Source organism: Cervus canadensis, chromosome 20 (assembly GCF_019320065.1).
Source record: "Cervus canadensis isolate Bull #8, Minnesota chromosome 20, ASM1932006v1, whole genome shotgun sequence".
Classification (NCBI taxonomy): domain Eukaryota; kingdom Metazoa; phylum Chordata; class Mammalia; order Artiodactyla; family Cervidae; genus Cervus; species Cervus canadensis.
The window spans coordinates 46121087-46131285 of NC_057405.1; the positions used below are offsets into that span (position 1 = coordinate 46121087).

The window sequence follows — 10199 nt, forward strand, 5'->3', positions numbered from 1 at the left end:
CTCGGGACTTGCTGGGATGGGGGAAGACACCTGGTCTGGCATTTGCCACAGACACCTAAGGATTGGTTACTGGACTTTGCAGAGCCAGAACCCGAGAAGGCCCTGAGCGCCGCATCCTCGCTCTACTAGTCTGGTCTTAAGGCCAGCCTCGGGTACCCGGGAGGGACTGTCTAGCTGGACGCGGGACGCTGGGGCTTCTCTGCACTTGGTCGCTACGGGTCTCCGGGTTGCAACCCTGTGGCAGCGTCCAGAGGGCGGATGCCACGTCCTAGTGCTGACTAATGGCGTGTCCTAGGTGATTTCTACGTTTCTGGAACCTCCAAGTTCTCGGCATCCCACAAGACTGTAGAACCCAGTGGGCAGAGGAACAGCTCTCGTAACACATCAGGCAGGTCCAGAAAGCTCGACCCAGCTTCCGAGTAACGAGTCAGTGGACCTGGGGGAGAAAGCAAGTGAAAGTCCTGAGATCTTTTGAATTTGTAAAATGAACGCGGCACGATGTAGATCTAAATATTCTGAGATCGCGTATTTCTGAATTGGGTGTAAGTTTCGGTAACAGTTTTGGTAAGTATTGTCTCCGAAAAATACTCAGAAGCTCTGATTTGGAAGAATGAAACTGAAGAAGTAATAGTACTTAATACATATACATCTCTTATCTTCCAGTTCATCACAGCAGTTACAAAGAGAGTTTTCAAAAAAAACTGTAATGGCACAAACTAAGAAAATGGCCAAAGATAGTACTTTTATGAAATGAAAGCTAAAGATCCATTTATGTGTATAATAAAGGAAGATTTTTAGTTTTTTAATGCAGAAAAATACAAGAACATTAAAAATGTTTTCATATTCGTCTGTATTTTTATTTTTGTTTTTGTATTAAAGCTTAGAGATAAAGGCTCTGAAGTTTTCTCTTGATAAAAGGATGATGTCCTATGGACCAGAAGGTATCTTGATATTTTGTTGGGACTTATTGCCTACTTGGCAACCCACTCCTGTATTCTTGCCTGGAGAATTCCATGGACAGAGGAGCCTGGCGGGTGAGGGTCCATGGGGTAGGAAAGAGTCTGACGTGACTGAGCGATTGACACGAACACTACCTACTTAGCCGAAGGATATGTGAAAACGGACATATGCGCTTTGGTACTGATTCCATGTCTTCGGCATTAAGGGTTGATTAGGGCGTTGTTTTAAATTTTCAAGAAAAAAATGGTAACTCTTCTGAGGATGGTAAGAATCACAGGAAATACATGAAGTAACTTTGCAAATACAAGGTGCTTCTTCTGGATATCCTCGGTTTAGGGAAATCAGTGATTTGTTACTGGAGAAGAAGGTTCTGCGCAAACGGGAGAGCCAGTGCTAAGATCCTAAGGTGAGAGCCCGCTTGTTATTTTGGAAGCCAGTGTGGCTGGTGCATGGTGAACTGGTGTGGGAGTTTGCAGATCATGTAGGATCATTGGAGGATTTAGGTGGAAGAGGGACAAAGTCTGAAAGTGTGGAGACCAGTTTGGCCATAGCAATAATCTAAACAAAGACAGTGATGATTTGGACCAAAGCTGTAAGACCAAACAGATTCTGGATATATTTTGAAGGTGTCAGGATTTGATATGGGTTGTAAGAAAAGGATGAGTAAGGGGTGATATTTGGGAGGAACTGGAAAGATGAAGTTCTTTTGACCAAAATGACAAATGAGGGAGACAGAATGAGTTTGGCAAGGAAGTTGATAGCACCTTTAATCCATGGGTCAAAGAGAAATGCCAAGTAAAAAATTTGTTAATTTCCTAAATGATAATCAAAACACAGGTTGTCAAAATAGGTGCAATGAAGCAACCAATTTAAGCTTTATATTAGGAAAAGAAGGTTGGTTTCAAGTTTTAATCTTGTAAATGGAGTGCCCCTTTATCTGCTTTACTTTTTTATTAACAGAATTTTTAGTAAAACATCATTTTCAAATCCATTGTATATTTACTGTAAAACCTTCATAATTCAGGATGCTCAAGAGTGTTTCTTTAATTTTTAATACTAAAGATAACTTCCAGTGCTAATGTAAGCAAGAGAACTCACTTCCAAATCTGTGTCACCTATTTGGGCATCATTAAGCATTTTTGGTTGATTTCTAATTTCCTTTCGACACAGAGACACTTCACAGAACACCCACCTGAAAGTGGGTGATTTTTATGAGATAGACTGGGTTTCTTTCAGTGTCTCATTTTTAATTTGTAGTTAAAGATGTTACAGGATAAGTGTGTTTCAAGCTCTGCAGACAGGTAAACAATATAGTGGAGCCAAGCATCATGGGATCTGAAGCCAGAAGTGGGAAGTCCAGCCTTAGCACTAACCTTTACAGGTTATATAAACTTTTAAGATCATTCGAATAACGTGAAACAATGTATGTGAAAGCACACTGCAAATTCTCAAATAGGTTATCAGTGTTAGTAATTAGAAATGTATAGAAATATGTATATAGTCCTCTGAAGAAGTTGTTTTTTCTCTTCTCTGTTATCTTTACTGCTAAAGAAAAATGTCCGTGAGAGATTCATTGTATCATTTGTGTTTTTTCCTGCAAATAATGCAAAGTCACAGTTGCTACTTCCTAATATTCAGTCAGTCAGTTCAGTCACTCAGTCGTGTCCTACTCTTTGCTACCCCATGAATCGCAGCACGCCAGGCCTCCCTGTCCATCACAAACTCCCGGAGCTTACTCAAACTCATGCCCATCAAGTCGGTGATGCCATCCAGCCATCTCATCCTCTGTCGTCCCCTTCTCGGAATTAGCAGTCTTCAAAATATGTTTTGAAGTTTATTTTTGCTTTTCTGTGCTTATGGGTTTTTTAGGCCATCTCACTTTTCTCAGAGGTGCAGAATTGAGAATTCCCTATTTAAAGGTTAATCTTAATTCTCAAACAGTTCATGTGGCTAATGTTTCATTTAGTCAGATGTTTCAAAGACTCATTACCCTCGTAAATGCAAACACCCATATGAAATTCTGATTCTGAGAGTTCCTCTGAATGGTAGTGAATCTCCGAATCACTTCCAGCCTAACTAATCTTCCTGACTGACTCGACATAAAGGGACCAGAGTGATCCTGTTACAATGTAAATCAGGTCATGTTAACTCTTTTGCTCATGACTGCTCCCTCCCCATCTCAGATTAAAGGCCCATGTGTTGACAGTACAAGCGGCTCCCTGACCATCACCTGCACCTCGCAATTTCTCTGACCTTACCTCCTATTACTCTACCACCTATTCTGTGCTTCAGCCTCACTAGCCTCCTTGCTGTTCCTCAGATATGCAAGACAGGCTATCCTCCTGAAAAGGGACTTCCTATTTGCTCTATCTGGAATGCTCTTCCTCCCACGCTCACATGGTCAGCTCCCTCATCTCCTTGGCATCTTCTTCACATGTAACTTTTCAATGAGGCTACCTCAACCACTGTACTTAAAATTACAGCCACTATTGATTCCCTTTATCCTATTTTATTTTACTCATGACACTTTAAAATTACACTATGTGTTATGTTTATTCTATTAGAATGTAAATTCCTTAGGGTCAGTGATTTTAGATACTGTTGTACTTTATGATATAGGGTAGTCCCTGACACAGAATAGGCACTCAAAAAATACATATATTCTCTGAAGGAGTGAATCCTGTGCAATGATAACATGATATGGTTCTAAAATCACTGGACTAGGGAGTTATAAAACTATAGCCCTTCTTTATAATTGAATTACCTTATGTGCTTGGATCAGACCCATCCTCTCTGGGTCTCAGCTTCCCCATCTGTGAAATGGGGCTGTTGGGAAAAATTATCTTCCTGATGCTTTCTATGTGTAAGAATCTATAATTCCTCAAGATCATGTATATACTGGAGATAGTTATGTGAAATCAGACTTCAAAGTTAGTGGTTAACATCTCTGACCCAAGGTGTCATGGCCACAGGAGTGGTGTCTGTGGATGGAGTTGTTATATTCCTAACACCCTTGACACTAATGTTTTTGAACCAAATAACAAGATGGGGGCCTCCGTTCTGGAGAACAACGAAGTAGGGACAACATGAGTTTTAAGTGGGCTGCACTTCCAACGTTGCCCTGCACGTAAGAATGACGTACATTTACATCTGTACATGTTCCTTTTCTCCAGCTAGTAAGGACCATTTCCATCACTTGTTCTCTTTTTCCTTCTTTCTCTTACTCTTCCTCCCTCTTCTCTCTGTCCCCCACGCACATGTGCACTCACGGGTACATGCACTTTGCTTTGGATTTGAAACGGACTGAGCGGAGAAGGAAGAGAAAGGAGCAAAAGAGGTGTGGGAGAAGATAGGGTTAGTGAAATGCAACATGATTTTTTAAATGTACTTAGGGAAAACAAACTTGGAGGTTAAAGTGGAAAGCTAAAATTTAAGTCAATTATGTTTTGGGTTTCCCGAAAGAATCTAGTGAAGGTTGAGCCAGGGATGCCTGTAAGTTTGTGCAAGGCCCTGGGCAAACATTTCTGTGGGGTCCTTGGCTATACAATAAGTAATGATATTAAAAGATGTATTTTAAAAATGCATGGGCTCATGTAAGGTCCAGTGGTTAACTGATGTAGAATAATAAAGAGAGACACTTACACATTAGTTTACTGTTTAATCAGTGTCCATGCACCATCCCTTCCTGCTCAGGTTGAACACCCATCTCTTCCTGTTCTTTATCGTCAGATAAGCTGGTTCCATCTAATTTCATATCTCCTACAATGACTTTTTAAAACATAGCAGTGTTGTAACTATTGTCAATACCGTGGCTCTTTGTAATTTCTATGGAAACAATATAGTTCTTGCCTCTGCAGTATTCTAATACCATTTCGCAGGTGACATCATTACTCATTAACTCCATCATCATGGTGCTGCTCCTGAACACTGGCTTCCAACAATTTTCTTGAAGAATGTACTCTAGATGATGTCCACAGATACAATTCTTACTCAGGATATGCAGGAAAGTGTAAATGATCATTTGTTTTCCAGTCACATTAGATTTACCATCTTCCAAAAAGGGCTTGATTTCTTTGGGCCATAATCACTGCATCCCTAGCCTGGGATCTGTTTTGGAGTTGGATGCACGCCGCCTTCCACAAGTTGCCACCAGCTGGGAGGACCAGACAGGAAACTGCAGCGAAGCCAGAACAACGGTCCCTTTTGCATGCAAGGAAGGAGCTGACCCACCCAGCAGAGCGCAGCGTCACCACCACCCCCACCACCCCCCCGCCCCGTCAGCAGCCAGAGAGAAGGGCGTCTGAGTACTTGTTGCTGCCGGCCCCACCCATCCACCCAGGCGCCCACCGTCACCCAACCACGCTCCCACCCTCACCCACTGCGGTCAGAGGCGGGCATCCGGCGAGCGGTCCACCCTGAGCTGCCGCGGTGCTGCGCCCCAGAAGAGGGGCCGCCGTCACGGCCAACTCAGACGCTGTAGCCGGAAGCTGGCTCCTCTGGTCGAAATACCCCCGGCACCCCAAGCTCGGGGAAGAGGGTCTGGGAGCGCACAGAAATAAAGAAACCGGCCCAAGCGGTCGGGCCCCAGAAAATCTTCAAGGATGAGCGCAAAACGCAGAGCTTGCTGACCACAGGCAGCACAGAACTGCATACTTACTCCATTTTATTATTCTAACTCTGCCTGTAATAACTTGGATGGTTTTTGCTTTTCACTTTATCTTCCCTGCAAAATAAAGGCCTTTCTCACAGTTCTCTTAGGATCCATTAAATCATTAATGGAGTAAAGATGCTTGACATCAACAGAACTGTATGTTATACTTTCTCAAAAGCAGCTTTCTCAAATTCAAGTTATCTCCAAGGGAAAGAATGGCAAGTGTGAACTTACTAGCCAACTATTCATAATTTATGAAATTTAAATAATAAAACACCACATGGATCAGGATTATTCTTTTCCCTTTGGCATTTGTTTTCCTTCATTTCAAATGCTGGATTATATCCGTAATATGTCATAGAGTATAACATATGGTTCTGTTGATGTCATTAACTGGCAAGGACACAAGACAAACGTAATTTAAATATTTTTATTTGTTTGGATTGAAACATCTATAGAAACATAAAATGTATATTCAGCTGTTCTTTCAGCACTTTAGAACACCTTTAGAATATTTTATATTTTTATATTATAGTATAAATATATTTGTTTTCCTAGAGCAGCGGTTGCCTAAGGCAGAGTATCAATGCATAAATGCTTATGCTAGAAAGTAACCTTGAAGAGGCCTTAATCCAAAGCATGTCACTCATGACAGGCTTGTGGGGTCATAAACTCCTGAAATGTACTGATATGTGTGTTTGCTTCCTATCTCCACTGTAGCCAATTACCACGAACTTAGTGGCTTAAAACAATGCAAATGTATTATCTTACAGTTTGTAACTGTGAGAACCGTGTATATTTCTTACTGTCAAACACAGGTCAGACACAGGTCTCAGTGGCTCCGATCAAGGTGTCAGCAGGACTATGTTCCTTCTAGAGGTTCTGGGAAGAATCCATTTCCTGGCCTTTCCAGCTTCTAGAAGCTGCCTGCATCTTGGCTCAGGATCTTTGACATCTTTAAAGCCAGCTATGGCTAATTTCTCTGACACTTCACGACACTCCTCTTTCATTGCCACTCGGCCTTTTCTCTGACTTTGGTTCCTTCTCTTATAAGAGCCCCTGTGATTACAGTGAGTCCACCAGGATATTCCAGAATAATATCCCTGTCTCAGGATCCTTAACTTGATGACATCTGCAGTGCCTCTTTTGCCATGCAAAGAATAAAGTATGATTCACAAATTCTAGGGCTTAGAATGTGAACGCGTTCAGAAGGCCAACATTTAGTCTACTGCAGTACAGTCTCTGAGGCATGTGAGCCTGGGTGGGTACGTTTGCACAGTCTCTGGATATTTCCTCAAGATGACTTTTCCCAGAATGGCTCTTCAAAGGGTCTGTGACTCAGGATAGTTTAAACACTTAACTCCCACAATTTGATCAACCTCTCTATCTTTTGGAAGGGAAATTCGTTCCAGAGAGATTGACTTTTACAAGACAGTATGAATGATGAAAGAGTGTGTTTTCCTTTGTTCCACTTTGACCCTTCATAACTATATCCTATCGAAAACAAATCGACAGATTATAGCAGTGTTCTGCCACTCCCAGAATGAGAAAGTGAACACCGGGGATTCCTGGGCAAGCTTGCAGCTAGTCTGTAGCTAATAAAATCAGTGTCGCTGGTTGTTGAGTAGTTCAGGTCCAAAGTGACAGTAAACAAGTCACTTTGCTAAGCAGAACACTGCCCTGAAAGTGAACCATTATATATGTAGGTGCAGTGAAAGTAGAAAGAGATAGGCAGGTAAGATAGGCATCTTATTTTTAAACTCAGGATGTTTCAGTGATTCACAGACAGGGGTAGGAGGAGAACCTCCTGACGTCTACAAGGCCCTGGAAGGTTTATGATATGCCTCATGTTGCTGTCTTCAGTGCTTTGGAGTGCAGGGTCAGAAGTCAGACTAGCAGGGAACTTTAGCAAAGTGCTGGACTTCTCTATCTTCGTTTACTTCATCCATAAAATGGGAGAACTTATTTTATTTGGGTCAAATAAGACTGGATTCAAATTATGAGCAATGATTCACCAGTTATCAAATAAAAATAATTATGTCATAAGAAGGCATTTTATTCATTTAAGAATTTACACCACTCTGAATTCCTTCACATTCTCTATGTCATTAATGTCATTTCAGCAATTCATTTTCTAATATGTGACTCTACCATTTTGCTGTAAAGAAAGAATGGGGTCATTTGTTTAAATTAGCTTCATAATACGTAAATACTAAGAATTCTTTTGGGCGTCCCAGGTGGCTCAATGGTAAAGAATCCGCCTGCAATGCAGGAGATGCAGGTTTGATCCCTGAGTCGCGAAGATATCCTGAAGGAGAAAATGGCAACCCACTCCAGTATTCTTGCCCGGGAAATCCCATGGACGGAGGACCTGGTGGGCTGTAGTCAATGGGCTCTCAGAAGTCAGATGCAACTTAGTGACTAAGCAACAGCAACAGAAGAATTCCTTTTACAGCGGCTGCTGTGGCCACCACTGTACTCGAGTGCAGCCATCTGTCTCTACCACGAGAGGGCAGCGGAGGAAACAAAATCTGAAAAACATTTCTGAAGTTCTAGTGAACTGAGATTAGAGTTTAATTGTGCTTGGTGGTTTGAGTCTGAGCAAGCTCCAGGATTTGGTGATGGGCAGGGAAGCCTGGCATGCTGAGGCTGAGTCCATGCTGAGTCTATGAGGTTGTAAAGAGGCCGACACGACTGAGCGACTGAACTGAACTGAGCAGAAGAGTAATTCGGGTTGGGGACAATGAAATTTGTCTCTCTGAAAGTAACATCATTGCTCCTTGGTCCAGAGGTGACATTTATAATTGTGCCCCACAGCTCATGCAGCCAGTTGTGTAGCTGTCTACTCTAAGGACAGCTTGCCAACATCTACTCCTTCAGTAACCAGTGCCAAATTTTGGTAGGTTTGTTTAGAAGCTAAAATGAAAACTCTAAACCATATATTTTGAAGTAGCAAACAGCTGCTGAGTCTTGCATTTGGAAGGCCTCTGATTGGTTGTGCTATTTCAAAGTTTTAAGGTTAATGTGATTTCCCCTTGTGCTACGAACAGAATGCAAAAAAACACTTTGTAAAATCACATTGTTGTTTCTTATTACAGTCATCGGAGAAGGCCATGGTAACCCACTCCAGTACTCTTGCCTGGAAAATCCCATGGACGGAGGAGCCTGGTAGGCTGCTGTCTATGCTGTCGCTAAGAGTCGGACACGACTGAGTGACTTCACTTTCATTTTTCACTTTCATGCATTGGAGAAGGAAATGGCAACCCACTCCATTGTTCTTGCCTGGAGAATCCCAGGGACGGGGGATCCTGGTGAGCTGCCGTCTATGGGGTCGCACAGAGTCGGACACGACTGAAGTGACTTAGCAGCGGCAGCAGCAGCAGCATTACAATCATGTGCTAGAATTTTTTTAATGGAACTGGAGACTGAGAACAGAGAAGGAAGACAAAGGTGACTAGTATAAGTATGATTCTGCAAATCAGCTTTGGAGAGCATAAGTGAGCAGAGTAAAACACGTCTAAACATCGGGAGTGTATTTGTCTCCTGGGAAGGAGGCAGCTTGGATTGTGGGAGGCAGATGTGGGAGCTGATGAAGGTAAGAAATGAGCAAGTCTGTATTTATGCCAAGCCACAGCATTTGATGTAGTATCCAAACCCACTTGGTAGCAAAATATAAGGTAATATTAGCACATAATTGATTTTAATTATATGTTTTAAAATTACATAAATCCATTAAGCATAAAGGAGAGGAAGCACAATGTTCTTAATGGAAAACTTTTGTCCAACTGGCTATGGAACAGAAGAATATTCTAGACAAAAAAAAATTTGGCAATTTAATTTGTTTAATTTGAAATAGATAAGATACAATAAAACTCAAGAATGTGTACTACCCTTTAAATGTTCATACAGATGCTACAAAACTCTTTGAAGCAATACAGAAAAGCTCCAAAATACTTAAAATCCTTTGACAGAAAGTAAAAGATCATGATTAAGTGGTCCAAAAGATAAATTGTATGCAGTACTCTGAAACAGCTTGATTTAGAAAGTGCTTCTAGAATTTAGTGGAAAGAAACTTTCCTGGTGTCAGTATATGAACAACTATTCTTTCTGATGATATAAAGTTTTAACTTTATATATTCTGATTTTGATAACTGAAAATCTTACTAAAGAGTATTTATTCTAATTTCTGTATATTATTCTATCAGAGTATATTTCCTGAAAACTAATAAAATAACTCGGATCATGGTACAAAATGTTACTTTAACTAGTGTGTCCCAATACAAAGGAACTTCAAAGATTCTCAGAGCCATGGGATTTGGAGCTGGAGAAGACTGTAAAAAAAAGTAGAGGTGACCTTCCACAATGTGGTGGTGTTCAGTTGCTCAGTCCTGTCTGACTCTTTGTGACCCCGTGGACTGCAGCATACCAGGCTTCCCTGTCCTTTACCATCTCCTTGAGCTTGCTCAAACTCATGTCCATTGAGGGGGTGATGCCATCCAACCATCTCATCCATTATCGTCCCCTTCTCCTCCTGCCTTCAATCTTTCCCAACACCAGGGTCTTTTCTAATGAGTCGGCTCTTCGCATC

The 10199-nt window shown here is 41.6% G+C and overlaps 1 protein-coding gene across 4 annotated transcripts in view; it reads left to right on the top strand.

The window, feature by feature from the left end:
* The first annotated feature begins 121 nt into the window (after positions 1-121).
* The window catches only part of TRAPPC3L (trafficking protein particle complex subunit 3L), a 66929-nt gene continuing 56851 nt past the window's right edge, over positions 122-10199 (top strand). The window contains exons 1-3 of one of the 4 annotated variants that reach the window (XR_006263920.1): positions 122-1366; positions 2438-2441; positions 5022-8697. The gene's annotated coding sequence lies outside the window, so the exon portion shown is untranslated. Of the gene's footprint in view, positions 1367-2437; positions 2442-4838; positions 8698-8910; positions 9207-10199 lie in introns of those variants that run through there. The other 3 variants (XR_006263921.1, XM_043439086.1, XM_043439085.1) reach the window with 3 other exon arrangements.